Source organism: Medicago sativa, chromosome 5 (genome assembly GCF_051527215.1).
Source record: "Medicago sativa cultivar Bolivia chromosome 5, Bolivia_mono, whole genome shotgun sequence".
Taxonomy (NCBI): Eukaryota; Viridiplantae; Streptophyta; class Magnoliopsida; order Fabales; family Fabaceae; genus Medicago; species Medicago sativa.
In genome coordinates this window covers 73,816,706-73,835,890 of record NC_140753.1, presented here as the reverse complement: position 1 = coordinate 73,835,890, position 19,185 = coordinate 73,816,706, and the positions used below count along the sequence as shown (strand labels likewise).

Below are 19,185 nucleotides of genomic sequence, written 5' to 3'. Positions count from 1 at the left end.
GTATAATTTTTGCAACTTTTAAGACATTGAATGTACAAGTTTCAAGAAAAACTTTCTATATTTGTCTTCTTAACTTATGCCTAAGGGCACAAGTTAACATTTCCCTAATTCTTTTTTGGTTACAAAATCTTGTAATATATAGTCACGAATTACTTATATATAAACATAAATTATGTATCTAATTCCTAAAAAAAAATTATATATAATTAATTTGTATAACGGGGTTCTTCCAATACACCAACCATGTCGGGCTGGTCCGACCCATTTAACACATCTAATCAAGAGCATTAAAATTAAGGTTGTAATGATATAAATGTAATTTCATGCACCCACCAAAGAGAGCTTGATTGCACGAGGAGTATCTTGTGTTTAGAGCTGTCAAAATAGGACAGGTCCATCGGGCTGTCCCGTCGACCCTCTATTTTAGTGTGGGTCGAACCGTTAAAAAATCATGAAAAAAATGATCATATTTTTTTCTTGCCAGCCCAGCAGACCTGTATTTTGCATGGGCCGACCTGGACCGAGCCATTGGATTTGCGGTTCGGTCCTTTAAAAATACTAAAAAAGAACATAGTTTATAAAATAGTTTTATTATGTAAGATTTAATTTTATTGTCTTCAAAGTTCATTTTGTGAATAGTGAATACTTTCTACTTTTGAATTGACTCTTATGTGTTATTTATCATTTATGGATGTTGATTTAGTAGATGTTTTGTATATCATTTAACTAAGTTTACGAAGACATGTGATTTATTTAATGGATAATAATTTACGTAATATGTTTCTATTAAAAAAATGTGATATGTGGCTTTATTGTTCATTGCATCTATTTTTCAAAGAAAAAAAACAAAATAATACATTTTGAAATAAGGAACAGGTTGACCCATCAGGTCGTATTGCTCAATACTAATTGGATTGATCTCAATTTTGATAGCCCATAATTCAAATGGGCAGACCCACTTCAACCCATTTATATAAGCTGACCCGTCAGACTAAGACGGGTTGGACCAAAACAGCTCATTTGACGGCTCTATTTGTACCCTCACCGTTAAACTCTCTTCCTTCATCGGTCTAAGCCATGTGATACAACGCATAACCTATTATTTTATTTTATTTTGTCAAAGTAGTTTAGTGGCTGAAATTCACGTTTTTAAGGTGAATAAGTGGGGTGTCTGGGGTTCGAACCCCGACCCCTGCATATAACAATGTATATCCCTGCCAACTGAGTTATGCTCGCAGGGACACATAACCTATTATTTAATGTTAAAATATACCAATTTAAAAAAATGGAGCCGATTTCATTCTAAAATTCATTTCCATCAATCTCCCAATCACGTTGCTCTTTCATTTTGTTTTGGTTGAAAATATCAAATTACAATATGTGATATTATTCATGAATTAAGATCCTTAAGAACCTATCACATTTTTTTTTCTTATCTTTGTTAACTACTAATGGAGTTGGGAATATTGTATTCAAGGAAACAATATACCCTCCGTTTTTAATGTCTTTTGAATACAATTTTATGTGTCTGTTTAAATGTTATTTTGATAGTTTAAGGGTACAATTTCTCAATTATATTATTTTCCACTCTTACTTAATCTTTTTCAATAAAACCAGTTAAAGATATATAATTGAAGTTTTTTTTCAAAACAAACTTTGTGTTTTGTTACGTGCAAATGTAAACTTGCATGAAACGAATTTAAACTTCCAAGTTTAAAAAATATAATAAAATTAAACTTTCATGAAACAAAATTTTGTTATCTATAATAATAGTTCCATAAAGAGTTAAAATTTATTGAAAAAAGAGTATGTATAAAAATAAATATGAATTTATTGGTTGATTGAAATAAGTGTATAATATGAGAGAGAAAAAAAAAACTTCAAAACTTAACTTTGAGTGTATTATTCTAAACCGATACTTAAAAAGAAAAGAAAAAAATATTATTGAAAAACGTTGGATTTATATTAGCAAAAAAACGTTGGATTAAAAATCCATCCAACTAAAGTCTTACAACGCAATAAAATAGTAAAAAATACTACTCCATAGCAATATGTTTTACTTATAGGACACATAGTTAATGTAAAAGTTTCAATTTATAGTAAAAAAAGTCAAAGTTTCAACAAATTAAAATGTTATTCCGATTATAAATTGTTTGAAACTAATTTTTTTAATTTTAAATTTGGTATATGACCTAAAAATTGACTAATTCGATGAGTCTGATCCACCATTCATTTGTGAGGGACCTATTTAAAATCATAACATAGTTTTGTGTGAACTTAATCCATCTAAATTGACACCAAGAGAATCAAATTTGAGACTTTAAGAGGAGCATACTCAAATGTTTTGGGCTAACATCATTATGTTAATTCAAATGAGTTTCTAACATCATTATGCTAATTCAAATGAGTTTGTTTTAAACTATTGTCTTGTTTTTGTCACTAGACCAATTCAAATGAGTTTGTTTGAAACTATAGTTTTGTTTTTGGAGAGATTGTTGGAAACTATTTTTGAATTCAATTTATTTAAAATTTTATTAAATATATCTACTCATTTTGATATAAAAAATATGCAACAATAAAAAGATTACATTGTTATCGTAAAAATTGGTTTGTTCAACCACGCCTAACTAAAACACACACATGCAAGTCAGTTTGTTTATGTCTTTTTTATAGATAAATAAATGTTGGTAATTGTTGGTATATTATGTTGGTAGCTCATAATTTTAATTCTAAGTTCATATTTGAGCATAAATCTCATAAATTATTATAACTTTTTTGTTACAAACAAAATGTATTTCAGATGCTATGAATTATGTGTACTTTTTGAATTAGGTGTATTTTAATATCTGACATGCATTAATGACTTATGTTTTTTACATTAATATTGTAATAACAAAAAAAAAAAATTGACAGCCATTTATTTAATAAGTAAATACACATTTTAAAAAGTTTAGTCATAAAAACTTTTTTTAAAAAATAAACAAAATATTCATTAACAAAAGAAAAAAGAAAACAAGAACATTTAAAATAAAAATGAAAGGGTAAATTAGACATTAGACTTAACCTAACACAAATTGTATACAAAATATATCATGCAAGGGCAAAATTGAGATTTCAAAATATAACAATGCATCACCAGCAAACAACCCTCAATGCAGTTGGTGCCTCCTTTATGTGTTGTAATTTTTTTTTGGTTACACCTTTATGTGTTGTAATAATACTCTATTAAAAATAAAAACAAATGGAAGAGAAAAGAAAAATCAAAAGTTGATCTTCAATTATGTACATTTCTATTTTATGTTTTTGTTTTAAAATTTTGAAATATTTTATTTATTATCATGTTGAATGCATTAGTTTGTGTATTTTTGTTTTGAGTTTGAAAAAGTTTTGATTTTTTACATGTTAAAATCTTAAAAGAGCCTTGTTTGTATTATTGTTTTTATTAGTTTGAATATATGTTCTTCTTTTGAGTTTGAAACTTTTTTAATTTTACATGTTAAAATCTTAAAAACTTAGTTTATATTATTGTTTTGATGAGTTTGAACACATTAGTTTATGTGTTCTTGTTCTGAGTTTGAAAAAGTTGTAATTTTTTACATGTTAAAATTTTAAAAGAGCTTAGTTTATATTGTTTTCATGAGTATGAACACATTAATTTGTGTGTTCATGTTTTGATTTTGAAAAAGTTTTAATTTTTTATAGGTTAGGATCTTAAAAGAGTTTAGTCTATATTCTTGTTTTTATGAGTTTGAACACATTAATTTGCGTGATCTTGTTTTGAGTTTGAAAAAGTTTTAACTTTTTACAAGTTAAAATCTTAAAAGAATTTAGTTTGTATTCTTGTTTTTAAAAGTATGAATACATTATTTTTTGTGTTCTTATTTAGTTTGAAAAATGTTTGATTTTTTACATGTTAAAATCTTAAAAGAGCTTAGTTTATATCATTGTTTTGATGAGTTTGAACGCATTAGTTTGTGTGTTTTTGTTTCGAGTTTGAAAAAGTTTTGATTGTTTACATGTTAAAATCTTAAAAAAGCTTAGTTTGTATTCTTGTTTTTATGAGTTTCAACACATTAATTTGTGTGTTCTTGTATTGAGTTTGAAAAACTTTTGATTTTTTACAAATTAAAATCTTAAAATAGTTTAGTTTGTATTCTTGTTTTTATGAGTTTGAACACATTAGTTTGTGTGTTCTTATTTTTAGTTTGATTTTTTTTTACATGTTACAATCTTATAATAGCTTAGTTTATATCTTTGTTTTGATGAGTTTGAAAACATTAGTTTGTTTGTTCTTGTTTTGAGTTTTAATTTTTTTTAATGTTAAAATTTTAAAAGAGCTTAGCTTGTATTCTTGTTTTTATGAGTTTGAAAACATTAATTTGTGTGTTATTGTTTTGAGTTTGAAAAGTTTTGACTTTTTAGAAGTTAAAATCTTAAAAGAGTTTTGTTTGTATTCTTATTTTTATGAGTTTGAACATATTATTTTGTGTATTCATTTTGAGTTTTTTTTTTATATATATTTTACATGAAATGAAATTAAGACACCAACAATAGATGTTTTACTGTTGGAACAGAAAACTGGAGAGCGGTTGAAGGTGGCAACAATTTCACCTTTGTCAAAGCGAACCCTGTATATTGCAATAGCAATTTTTACTTTTTTGTGTCATTATAAGATGATGATGAAGATGATCTGGCAATACGATTACAACTTGTTTGCTTTGAGTTAGTCTCATAAACTTTTTTCGTTATTCTCTGGCATGTCGATCAAATTCACATGCAACACTCTTTCACATTTAACCGTGTTCAGATAGGCGTCGTTAACGGACACTTATACGCTTTTAAGCTTCATTTTCTCCCACACCCCTTAGGTGCTCGTGCTCCTAATGTTGAGCTTCAGTCACGAATCACAGCTTGGTCACTGATGAATGGTGCATGAATTCAGTTCTTGAATGTAACACTGTCCGTTGGAATTCTAACAAGATTTGAGCGACTAAAATTGTTTAACACCCCAAAAAGGGAGAGTTGTTATATTATTTATCTTCAAAAATTGAATCTGTATATGAAGGAGTTGTAATACCAATTAGAATGTTTCGTCTGCGAAGTGAACATCAAGGCCGTACTTATGTTTTAATGCGACACATTTTGAATATCATGTCGATGAGGAAGCTCATGAGCTTCCATGAAAATACTATCATCCACAGGTAATATTCTATTATAAATTGCAATATAATATTTATCAATAAAATTAAGCAATTCACTATTTGTATGTAGATGCACTCTTGGAACTGGTGAGCGGGTGATGTTGTCATAAAACTAATATGAAAGGGAGCATTATAGGTATCTCTAAAACTAACCTAAATAAACAATATTTTAGTGAGATTTTATGTTGTTGATGATTCAATGAATGTCCCAGTGTTGAATACGCGTCAATGTCCGACTCCAACACATATGATTTCATTGAATTACGTGACTTTCTCAAATTATTATTGGTGTTGATGTGTATTTACCTTTTCAAGGTCACTAGTCTCATGTATTTTCATTTTGATATGTTAACCTATCTTGTTTTGATTTTAAGCTTTATTTTGTAGTATTGCCTTGAGAAATCCTTGTTTCGCCCTTAGGGCCTTAACACACTCCAACTTTGATTTTTTAATCCTTTCTTTTCTAAACTACACTTAATGAGTTATTGACAATCTAATATAGTTCAAGAGTAAATAAATAAATGTGTAGAACTTAGCCAAAGAAACCACTATGTATCCATCATAAAGATAACATTTTGGTTAGTGTTGCTGGTTTGAAGTTCAAGGGATATTGAATAAAATGGTTCTAACATATTCTTTCAGTTGAAACTAAATTGCAAAAGAAAAAAACGGTTAAGACCTTTAGTTAGTGTTGTTGTTGGTTTGAAGTTCAAGGGATATTAAATAAAATGTTGACATTTTTTCGGTTGAAACTAAATTGTAGAAGAAAAAACGGTTAAAACCTTTAATTTGATTTAATAAACTAAAGCTTTTATTGAAGAAAAAAAAGAGAGAAATAGATACCACAAATGTTATATAAAAATATGTTTATTAAATTTTAAAGCTTCTGAACTGTTATAATAGAGTTGCACTTATTCGACACTGTGAAAGACAGAAGTGAACTCGCTATTTTTTTACGGGAAACGTTAGATTTACTTGTTATTTTGTTGGTTGGGAGAGTCAAATCTATGGCCTCCTCATGACTCCAACATTATGGCAAATATATGTTTAATTTTTGTCTTGCATTATCATTATTTAAGTGTTGACTTATTGTAGGTTTTTGATGAGAAGCATGTATGAAGCTTATAATACTATTATCCAGCACATGAAATCCCAGACTTGCAAGATACATACATTATGTGCATTTTACTTTTCAAATAGTCAATATAATGACAATGAATTTTTCTTGTAGCAAGAATATTTGTTTTGTTTTGTTTTATTTAGTTTAGTGTGAATTTGATGTTTTTATTGTTAATTTGGATGAAAATTTGTGCGATTTGATTCTTCATATTTTAATGAAGGCGACATTTAGAATAGTTGAATGTTATTTGATCCTTCTGTTTCAATGATGGTGACTGTAACACCCTAAACCCCATATGCAAAAAATAATGCAAATAATTCAATTAAATCAAAGAGTTGAAGATGACACATATTCGTTTTTCTCAAAACATGCATAAAACAGTTTTCATAAAACTCGTAGTGGAAAATCATCATACATAAATAACTCTGCAACTTGTAATAATCCTCAAGTACATGAATAATAAAATCTCAACACTATGTATCAGGTCTCACATACCTAACAACAATCTCAACAATAAATCCAACACCAGATAAATAACATGAAATGCTAAAGTCCCAACACTCATGGTCAGAGCCTAATCTAGTCTCCAAACAACAGATAAAGAGGTAGCTCAAAGCTAATCCTCGAACACTCACAAGCAACAAGAACTCAAACATGCACGTCGTCTACACGATTTATAGAAATGGGCAGGCGGTCAACCAAACGACCACTGGAGTTAGATAATATTCCACATAATAAAGTATAAGCACACAAAATAGCATTCGAGGATTTCGAGTATCACATATATACATGTGAATATCATCAATTCACAATTCCGCATCATAAATCAAGTAAACATATTCATAACCATTTCAACATCAAGAGGTCATCACAACTTCCACAATTAAATTCATAGTATTTATACTTTATCGTGTATAAACATCAAATCATATCTTAACATAACAAAACTCATCAACATATATCACGATTTCAATTAGGCATATTAGCATATAATGCATTATTCCATTACACTTTGCCATATAATATATCATCACCTTTTTCAATTTCAAAAATGCATGTTCATCACAAACATACAACATTTCCATATATTCTCACATAATCATTTCAATTAATCGCAATCATCGTCTCAAGAGTATAGACAAGAAATTCATCATCAAAGAAATCACCAAATCAAATACACATGATTCACATTTCATTACTATCACCAAAATAATCATCATTAAATAAAATCACCAAGATATGTTCTCATTATTTTCATTTCAACACCATTATCAAAAGTATACAAGTATCACCAGAGAATAAACACAATCATGTACACATCTCCACATATATTCACATAATCACATAATTTACATCATCAAGTATGAGACCTTTACATAGACTCATATACATGCGATGTTCTAAACACGACTCTACTTGCACGTGGTACCATTTGGATGTCAGAGGTAATTTTACCGATTGATCCCTCTACATATTCTCTACATTTTCTTCACATATAGGACTTATGAATGCATGGATGTCAAGTATTGACTCGATAATGCACAATACCAATTAACTATTCATATTCTCTACATTTTCTCCACATATTGCATTATCAAGCAGTACACCCATACATCAACAATTATCAAATAATAATCTCTACATATTCATCATCAAATTATTATATGTACTATTCATCATCAAAAATCATTTATCACCACAAAGAAATAATATCTCTTCATAAAGCACAATTTGCATAATAGACAGACAATCATCCACATCATGAGGAACAACATATTATACGCTCATCAATCATCAATTCATTCTTATTTCATCATGTTATCATGAATACAAAGTCATTTGCAAGTTATCAAATCATAATTCCTTATTTTGACAAAGTTCGTCTTTTTCCACAAAATCATCTATTTCCAAATAATTCACCAAAATAGGGTATTCAGGCTCATACATATCAACAAATCATCCTTATATATCACATAACATCATAGTAGTTCAAACATAGCATCATCCTTGCACGAATATTTTTATTTCTAAAAACTCACAAAGTTCGTCTCATTTTTCTTCATTTCTCAAATCGATTCATTTTCAAGCAAATTCAAGTTATATGTTAACATACATCCTCACATGGTTATTTTAAGTCCATTGTTACATGAACAAGTCATAACCTCGTCATTTCGTTTGAGAAAATCAAGTTTCGTAAATTCCAAGTTCATGTGCATTTTTCACTCAAAGTTCGTTTCAAATCATAAAACCAATTTAATCTTAACCAAATGATGTTCCAATAGCATTATTAGTTAAAACAACATCAAAAAGAATACTTGAGGATGTCTGGAAACAACCGCAAAGGACCGAGATGCGTGGAACAACACGTGCTGTTCCAGCACATCTCGTCGTGGCACACAGATTCTTGCCTGGTGAGCTTGACAGTATACGGGAACTCACACAAAAACTTCCCAAAAATCCCAATTGACCCAAAATCGTTGTGCAAAATTCACTAACAATTAACATATATGCAAAGATCTCAACACTCGTAGGAAACATAAGGAGTATGACATACCTAGGGTATCTTAACCGAACACATAAATAGGGGGTTGCATAAGATATTTATGATCCATTTTTTTTTCGAACGTTGCATTATAAACTTTATTCATTCCCCTTAGTATGATAGACTTAGGGATATCCGCTTGTAGAACTACTATGGAGATAAAGTGTATGTGGTGTACTTCTAAGATTCATAGACGAAGGCGGAGCCTTTAGATGACAATTTATGAATATCAATTCTTCTATGTTTCAATTGCCTCTGAGAGAGCAAGCCCCCCCCCCCCCCCCCCCCCCCCCCACTCAAACTACCTTACGAAGGTGTACGTACCATGTAGGATTGACGACCATATACGTGTACAACCTTATTGTGATCAGTAGGTGCAACTTGACTGCTGGAGGGACGTAACAATCCTACGAACTCATCACTTAAACAGAATCCTTATCTTATAATTGATAAATACTTGTCTTTAATCCGTTAAGGAAATAGATGGGATTCAAGGAACCATCACTAAATTCTGCATTCAAAACCTTTTACTTTTCTGCAATCAAACTCAACTGCTTTGCGAAATTAAATCAAACTTGCAACCCCCCCCCCCCCCCCCCCACACGCGCACACACATTTAATTTCATCTTTATTTACCATTTTAAATAAGTTTGGCTAGTTGTCTAGTTGAAATGACAACACCTGTGGAGACAATTTTACTTATCACTTTATTACTTGAAACAGTTTGGTGCACTTGCCAAATTTAGCCTTCAACAAGCCATATCAAGATCGGTATAGTTAACATGCATGCACCACTTTCCATTATATTTTTTTTAACTAGAACAACGTTTGAGAGCCAAGATGTGTACTTGGCCTCAAAAATGGAATTTGCCTATAGGATCTTTTTTTACAAATTTTCAGCAGCCTTCGCCTTTTCGAAGGATTGCTTCCTACGTCGCTGAACTGCAACACTAAAACTAGGACAAATTGGTAAACAAATACAAAATAGATTATGATTTTTCATAAAATCTCTAAAATATAATCTCTAAATTATTTAATGTCAAAATCACTTTTAGTTTAATCCGTAACAAACAAGCTCAAAATCTTTAAAAAAATTCTCTAAATTATTTCATGACAAAATCACTTTTACTTTTAAACTGTATCAAACACTCTAGAAATAGCTTTTTCAATTCGAGGCTAAGAGCCTCTTTGTCACAAATTAAAATAAAAATAATTTTGTCCTCGTGAGCTCAGCTCAGTTGATATGGACAATGCATAGAATATGCAAGACCTGGGGTTCGAACCCGAGCCACCACAATTTTTTTTTTTGATATTGAATAATTTAGAGATTTTATAAAAAAAAAAATTAGAATATATTTTGTGATTGTTTACAGTGATAAAAATAACTTTTGTTTAAAATAACAATTTAGTTTGTTTGGATACAACTATATAAAAGGGATTTTTGAGTTTTTCTAATATCCCTATCTCCTTTTCAAAATTTCACTCATTATTATCATTTTAATTGATTCAGAATCTCAAAGTACACATGATTTTAATTTACCCACGCCTACGTAAATTAAATTCACGTGCAATTAAAACCAAACAAAAGAGATAAACGTGAACTTAATTCACGTATAAAGTAAACAAAACAAAACAAAATTGATCTCAAAACATAAACTGGACATGAATATGAATAATGAATACGTAAGTTCAATATCACCAAATCAATTGATGTAGGCAAGGAAAATACAAACAACACACATCAAACGGGGATGCTACAATATAAGAAAAAAGACAAATCAAATTTTTGAATGAAGGTCCATGGAAAATACAATTTAATTGAAATTCAATTGCATACGTGAATTTAATTAACGTACACCCACATCTACGTGAATTGAGTTTACTTAGGTGTTAATTTGTTTGTAAAAAACCACATACATGAACTGTTATGATTTGCAGCCGGAAAAAACATAAAATCTGCTAAAAAAATTGCTTAGTTTTGCGATGAAGTTTAATGGAATGTTTTGTATCTCAATTTATAATCTTTTAACAAGTTTCTTCGTCTTCAATGAATGTATGTCAAACAGATGAATTGTTGGATTGAAAATGAATATGTAGGGTTTGTAAGAAATTTGGGTGTAACCGGATGTTTTAGGGGTGTAACTATAAGAGTCAAGATTTTTTATTACAAAATTAGTTCAATATTTTGACTCTTATTTTCTTTCTCCTCTAAAAAAAATATATCATTTGAGAAACTACTCTTAACACCTTCTTATTTGAAGATGTTTTTAGATTTTTTTAAAAGCTGTAACAAACGGATACAATACTCTTAAAAATAATTTTTTTTAATCCCCATGAGTTTAACTCAGTTGGTAAGAACAATGCATAATATATGCAATGTTCGGGGTTCGAATTACACCACAAAAAAGAAGTGATTTTTTTTTCTTCTAAACAAGTGATTTTTTCTTAAAAGGCTATAACAAACTGGCTCAATTTTTTTATTTTTTTTTAACAAAAATAACTTTAAAAAAAATCGGAAACAAACACTACAAAAATAAATAAAAATGATTTTTTTTTCCTTCTAAAAAAATCACAAACAATCGGGTTTTAAGTTTTGCCAAGTTGAAATAATTGATTTTTGGCTTTCCCCCCAAACACTCATTCCATTCCCGCGAGGAGACACTTCCGAAGCAGAGGAGAGCTGTAGAGGTATTTCCGTCACCGCCGATCCACACACAGCAGCAGTCCAAAGAAGGTACCTTCATTCATCATGCTTACTGCTTTCTCCCTCATTTCATTCATTCATTCATTCATTCATGTGTTGTGCTAGGTGTCAGACACGTGTTCAACACCAGACACACCTTCAATCAGAAGTTTTAGAGTGAAACCAGAAAATAAAAACAATTAATTTCTCCTCAAACCAAACAAACATGGCTTAATTTCTTCTTGGTTTGCATTTTGTGAATGTGTGTTTGTTTTCAAACTGTAATTGCTTAGTTATTGGGTCTCTCTCAAATATCACAGCCTAGATGGGAGGAGGAGGTAGCGAAAATGAAAGTAGAATTTCGGGGATAGGTCCGTTATATAAGAAAAGAAAAACAACAAATTCAGGTATTCAATGTCATCATCGTCTACCCAATATCCATGTTTATAATTATGTCGTCATCAATTCAAACTTAATTGCTCTTTTCATTTTTATTGATGAACATCAGTTGTTGCTCAACCTGAAACTGCCAACACTGTGGATCCTTCGCCGTTTCAATTCAAATGGACAATTGACAGATTTTCAAAGATGAATGAGAAAAATCTCTATTCAGATGTATTTGAAGTTGGGGGTTATAAATGGTATTGTGTTGTGCTTACACATTCCCTCAATCAATTCTTGGATCTAACTTTTGATTTTGTTGTAGTTGTTATATTATATAAGTTACAATGTGCATTTTATCTTCAGTGATCCCTTCCGTTGGTTTGTTTTTTTACTCTGAGCAGGCGTGTACTAACGTATCCAAAAGGGGCCGTTGTGATGGGCTATTTGTCCTTGTATTTGGAACTAGATTCAACAAGTTTGCCCAACGGTTGGAGTGTTAATCCACAAATTAGCATGACGATAGTTAATCAAATCACGAATAAGAACTCAGTAAGAAGAGGTAGCCTATTCAGTTTGTTCCTTACAGTTGTTATAATATGAACTACAATGCTTGTATGTTAAAGAGCAATGCTGGAAATAAAAACAAAGGGCGTTGTAACTTGTAAGGGTATGTTTGGATGGAGGCAAGCAGATGGCTTACTTTTCTTTTTTAAATTAAGGACACTATAAAATGTTTTTGAAACAGAATTAATTGTGATTGAAATATTATACGATCATTTATCATTGTTGTTCTTTCAATTATTTTAGAATATTAAACATATATCCTAAGCCTCCAAAAAACAACTCCCAAACATACCCTTAGCTGTTTGTTGCATTTACTGAGAGTATTTTATACTTGAAAAATCTAACTTGCACTTTCATTTTTTCTGACAAACCTATTGTTTTTTGATTAACCATTGATTTTTTTACCTCGTGGGAAAAACCTTTTGCTGTTGTTGATGTAAATTTCAGAACCTTGCTAAACTAGTTTATTTCCACTTGTTAGTTGAACCATTCTTTTATTCAAATAGTTTCTTTCAGAACCCTCTCATTCAAATTCTACGTTACTAAACTTGAAATTACCACTTGTACATATATTCTTTCCCTTATAGGATAACATTTTGGATCTAAATTTGTAAATAATTATATTACTTGTGTTGAATGAACTTGTCAGTATTGACTTGTTGAATGAAAGAAGGGTCCAACTAACGAGTGGATCGTCTTCCTTTTGGACGGGAAAGTCACCATGACTATTATGTAGTTTATGAGAGAGAAAGAAGAGAGATAAGATGAGAGAGAAAGAGTAATATAGGAGAGAGATAGAGAGGAGGTCAAGAATCACAATGAATATTTGCCCTAAAGGTAGATGATATGTTGTAGATTTCTGTAAGCCGACCTCACTTAGTGGGATAAGACTTGGTTGTTGTTGTTATAAAGGTAGATGATATGTGTCCTTGAAAATTCATAAATTTTCACTTCTCTTTTTTGAACTCTTTCCAAGTTCCCGAGGGCACACCCTTTAGCATTTAACATTAAACAAAATGAAAGAGGAAAAAAATGTGAAACATAACTTTATTGTCATAGCTGTGTTATTTTTGTGACTTTGTTTGCACCATGTAGATATGCAGCTCCAATTCAAAGAAGGACTAAGTAGTTGGGGTTTCGCGTCCTTCATATCTCTTGGTGAATTGTATGATCATTATAAAGGGTTTCTTGTGAATGACACTCTTGTAGTTGAAGTAACTTGCAGTGTGGCCGAGAAAGACATGGCAGAGCATTTAACGGTACGTAGATATCCTTATGTACTTTAGGGCCCAAATTAATCAGGCGAAGTAGCAAACTATTGCCATATTCGGCTATTGCAATCAAATCAACTCGATAACAGTTCTTTACGGAAACTATGCTACTTTTTTTGTTTTTTACCCCGAAATTTGAACTCTGTCTAAACCAATAACTTTTTAATCTGTTTCTCTTGAGAAGTTCCTTATGAGTATTTCAAGCTAAAATCAAAGCAAGATTCGTTTGCCACTAACTTTCACTTTCTATTGTACTATTTCTATTGGTTTATATTGGAATATCTGCACTGGATTTGTACATTGGGCTTATGCAGAAGAGATTGAAGAGAGAACAGGAAGACAAAAATAAAAAAAATAAAGGAAAGGCAGAGGCTCACCTCTACAGTATCATGAAGGTCTTCTAAGATTGCATCCCTAGAAATTTGTATTGTTTGTCTTTAGAAACATGCTGTTAATTGCTCAATCAGATTGTATTTATATTGATACTGATAACATATAATACTTAGGTAGTACGAGACGAAGACCTTGCAGAACAGATTGGAAGGGATATATATTTTGATCTTGTAGACCCTGACAAAGTGAGGAGTTTTCGTGTTTCCAAGAAGATGACTATTAAAGATTTCAAGGTATCATCATTAGTTACACTATTGCAGTGGAAAATAAGAAAAGAAATTGACTCTTGTTAATTGAGGATTGATGTGTACAAGCACTAATGTGAGTGTACAGACTAAGCCTAATAAATCATAATCAAGAAAAACAGAATAAATATGTAATGCCGATACTCTATCCCAAATTAGTGCCAATTACATATATTGCAACACTCCCCTAAAGCTGGTGAATGGATGCCAATCATCCCCAGCTTACATTTGCCAATTGAAGTTCAGTAGGGATGATGGTTGTAGTTAGAAAAACCAACATGAGAGGTAATTTCTCTTTGTTGAAGTGTAAGTTGATCTCTATGTGCTTGGTACTACCATGTTGTACTGGGTTGCATGCAATGCAAATGGAAGACTTATTTTCATAGAGTAGCCCCATAGGATCTTTGCACATAATTTTCAAGTATTATTTTCTTCCATATCACTTTCACAAACACTATGACCCATAACTCGAAATGCTTCCTCCATGTCAGCAAGTTTCATCCCAAAAATATGCAGTAGCCCTGAGGTAACCATCGATCAACAATTGACCCAGCACCCTAAGGTAAACCATCTATCACAATTGACCCTGCATAATCTGCATAAGTGTTCACCTTCATATATAACTTTCTTTCCTTCTTGAGTAATAATCCTCTTCCAGGACCAGACTTCAAATACTTAAGGATCCTATTAATTATCATGAATGAACTAACTAACCACACTAATGTTATTATAAGAAATGTTTGGTTAGTGTTGGATAGGTAGATGAGTTTTCCCACAAGTTAATGGTATTGAGCCTTCTCTACTTGTGGGCTCTTCTCATGAATTTCAATCTTGTGATTCTGCTCAATGGGTACTCTAGAAGTTTAACAACCCAATTTACCTGTTTCTCTAAAATGTCTCTCTGAAAAGGTCAAGAACATTTTTGGGAGATCAAGATAACCTTGTTTGGAGTAGGCAACCTCTATCCAAGAAAGTACTTCAGGTTTTCCAAGTCCTAATTTTCAAAATGAGGTGCTAGCTTCTCACTTATCACATGTTCAATATCCTCATCATTTCATTACATATAATAATCATATCATCCACATGATCCTGAAGGCAAGTTACCTCTAGTTCGGCTGCACAATTACCTTTTGAATAAGTGCATTTTGGCATTAAAAGCATGGAAGTAGGACTTGGGAAAGTTTAGTCTGTGAAGTGCCAATATGCAAATTATTATTATTTTCGATGCATCCTCATAGAGAACAATTTTTTAAAAACCACACTAAAATATTAAAAGCATGATGATTTAGTTGGAAGAAGGTAAAAATTCGCCGTATGGTTCCTTCTGGTTTTTACACTTTTGATTCTGTAATTTAAATAAAATATAATTTATGAAGTGTGTGATAAATATTCAACAGATGTGTTATTCTTGTAAGTTTGATTTTTCTTTTTGTGATATGTAGAAAATGCTTGCTAAAGAGTTTGGTATACCAGCTCGATCCCAGCGCTTGTGGTATTGGAGTAGGCGTCAAAACCATACATATCATCCTAGTAGGCCAATGGAACCCTCTTTTGAAGCAGCAGCACATGTAGATTTATGAGATCACTTGAAGCTTTTCAATATTATTTTGCTCGCATACCCCTGTTATTTTATGACTTTTTCATCTCTGATAGCTGTCTTTTAGTCATATGTTGGTTTTGTTTTATTTTGAAGTAATTCACATAACCCGGACAAAACTTGGAGCTTCTTTTCCCCCTCATTTATGTTTTATGTTGAATTGTTCACGAAATTTTATATCAACCTGCTAATATAATGTTTGCCATGACTGATTGCATTAGATTTCATTTCCTGGGCCAGGCCAACAGTTAATCTCCGTAACACTAACACTTCTGATCGAAGACATATCTCGTGTCCGACACCGACACATGTGATTACATTGAAATATGTCATTTTCTCAAATTATCGGTATTGACATGTCTATGTCGTGTCTGATGTATGTCCGTGTTTGTGCTTCATTAATTCTTTCCATGTTAACTTTGTTTATCTTTATTTTCACTAAAAATGGTAAGAGTTCATGCATCCTTTTTAAGAGGTCTATATTAGATGAAATCATGTCTATGCAACAACACATGCTAGTGGTTTTAGTATGATTATTTTGGGTTCCACAGTTTCTTTTTCTTCTCGTAATGCTTGTGAGGCTGCTTAGTTTTTTGAGATTCATTGTCTTAGGAGCACACCAATTTATCTATGATCTGAAGTTTTCAATATCTTTCTCATTCTGATTTAAATTGCAGGTTGGACAATTTGTAATTTCCAAGGGGTGGCCTAGTGGAATTAGTATTGTTTTTGGAAGTGGAGCGTGGGCGGGTAACATTTATATTATGAAGTTTTATACTATTTTGATTTGATAGCATGAAACATCATTCAAGCATAGTCACATCACATTGACAAATTACATTATTATTTAGGATTTACGCCCCATTCCACTACTCAAGAAGAGATGGGGTGATATATTACTTTTTTTCAAGTTATACGATCCTGAAAAAGAGGAGTTACGGTATGGAATCATTTCTTGTTTGATTTTAACATATGTTGGGATAAAAGGTGGACCATAGTGGACATCATATGCATTTCCCTTTCATGGCAGTTATGTTGGAAGCCTCATTGTGAATTGGAGGAATGAAAAGCCATCAGAAATCTTAGCAAGGTTAAATAAATTGGCTGATTATGAGCCTGATGAAGAGATTAAACTTTATAAGGTTGGTTTTAGTTGTCTGATTTATTATTGGACTTAGTTCATACACACTCTCAATGTAAAGATTTTTTATACTATTAATCAATCATAACCGTTGGTGACTTTAATCATAATCACTTCTAAAATTACACATGAATGATTGTGATTTGCTGACAGTGTATAAAAATTAAAATCTTTATTATAATGGTGGGATCCCTTCCTGGACCCTGCGTATGCGGGAGCTTTAGTGCACCGGGTTGCCCTTTTTATTATTTATCTAGTATACAACTTCATAATAATTTAAATTCTAGTGCATCCTTGCATGTTAAGCAGTCATGGTTCCAGTTGTTTAGTAATCAAGCTTGCACGTTATTAATGGCATAAAAAGTGCATAATGTCTGAAAATTTATCATTCTTGCATATAACTTACCAGAAGGGAAATGACCTTTTCTTTTGGTATCTTCAGTTTCTGAATCTTCTGATCTATCTGTCACTTCAATCATGAAGTGTTAGTGAGTTAATTACGCGTATTTGTGTGCAGGAAATCGCGTTTGAACCAAATGTTATTTGTGAGCATGTCGACAAGAAGTTAACATTTGAAGAAAACAAGGTAAGTACATATCTAGTTGATGCACACTGAGTTACTGTACCATTGGTTGTTTTATTGATTTTTTTCTCCATGAATGCAGTTAGAAAATGGTGGTATTATATGCTTTCAGAAAGTTTCTGCAATGGATAATGTGAAACATATCCGACATCCTGATGTGCCTTCATACTTAGAATATGTGCACAATGGCCAGGTATTTTCTTTTTGAGGTTCAATTAAATGCAGTTTGCTTCTGTTGATGTGATGCAGAAATAAAATCTACCAATATTTTTATCCTTTTCATAAGCTTAACTTGAACTAACTTTGTTTCCTTGTCCAGATTCCTCTATCTCCATCAGACAAAGAATCCAAGGATGAAGAATCAGTGGAGGAGCAAAATGAAAACATTATAGACGAACAGACGAATGTTGACAAAAACATTGAAGCTCAACAGTCAAAAGAGGACATAGAGACCACTTATGATGATGAAGGCACCTGGAAATCCAACACTTCAAAAGTAGTCAGCGTAGACTTGGAAGAAATTGATGCTATGATAGATGAAGACGTCATTGCTGCAATCGACAGAGTTTTATCAGAAGGGATTAATATTTCCTTAAAAACCCAGCATTCTGTCCAAGGACAAGTTTCGAAACTGGATCCCAACCTCTCGGAGCAACTTCTTCAGGAACTGAGGGATATCACCTTTAAAGAGGACGTGATTGAAAAATTTAAAGAAAGTCTCACTCCTGAAGTTAAGTTCAAGGCAGTCATAGACAAAATTAACGCTAATGCCAGCGCGTTTTCCTCTCACCAATTAGAACAAGTCAGTGTTGTTGTTAACCTTCTCAACAACATTGTGAGGATGCTTGAGAAACTACATTTTTTGAAAAAAGAGCTAGACTCAGCTAAGAAGAGCACTGATCAAGATAATGAAGCATTGAAGGAGAAAAGACAGAAAATATTGACCTTAAAGACTTCCGTCACAGATCAACAAACACAGCTCAACTCTCTTGATGTTGAGATTGCTGATCTTGAAGCCAAACTCAAAAAACGACAAGTTGACAGAGCCAAAATTGCTGAGATTCAAGATAAAAAGAATGACAAAATCACATCTTTGAACAAAGAAGTTAAATCAATTTTCCATCGACTCGCTGATGATCAAATCAAGTTAAAAAGTGTTGAAGATCAAATTCCAAAAGCTCAAACTGAATTGGAAAGTCACGAGAAGCTCTATAAAATCTTCAAGGCAATCCCTCCATTTTGACTTATGTTTTTGCTTTGCCTTTTTGGCCACATTTTACTTCAATGCTAATTTAGCCTACTAGCTTTATATTTGAATATTATGAATACTTGGCACTAGCTTATTTAAAATATTTTCCTTTTACTCCTATTTGGTAGGCATTGCTGTTAGAAAACACATTTTCTACTACACGAAAATGTTAGATACACAATGATAGGTTCACGCTACAACCAAACAGGGGT

The 19,185-nt window shown here is 31.6% G+C and overlaps 1 pseudogene across 1 annotated transcript; it reads left to right on the top strand.

The window, feature by feature from the left end:
• The first annotated feature begins 11,492 nt into the window (after window positions 1–11,492).
• Window positions 11,493–19,082, top strand: LOC146924875 (uncharacterized; annotated as a pseudogene). The gene is made up of 13 exons (XR_015010296.1): window positions 11,493–11,597; window positions 11,867–11,953; window positions 12,055–12,187; window positions 12,332–12,489; window positions 13,590–13,753; window positions 14,080–14,160; window positions 14,272–14,391; window positions 15,846–15,971; window positions 16,678–16,750; window positions 16,852–16,940; window positions 17,031–17,142; window positions 17,659–17,727; window positions 17,807–19,082. The product of XR_015010296.1 is annotated as an uncharacterized LOC146924875 (transcript).
• Window positions 19,083–19,185: the final 103 nt, after the last annotated feature.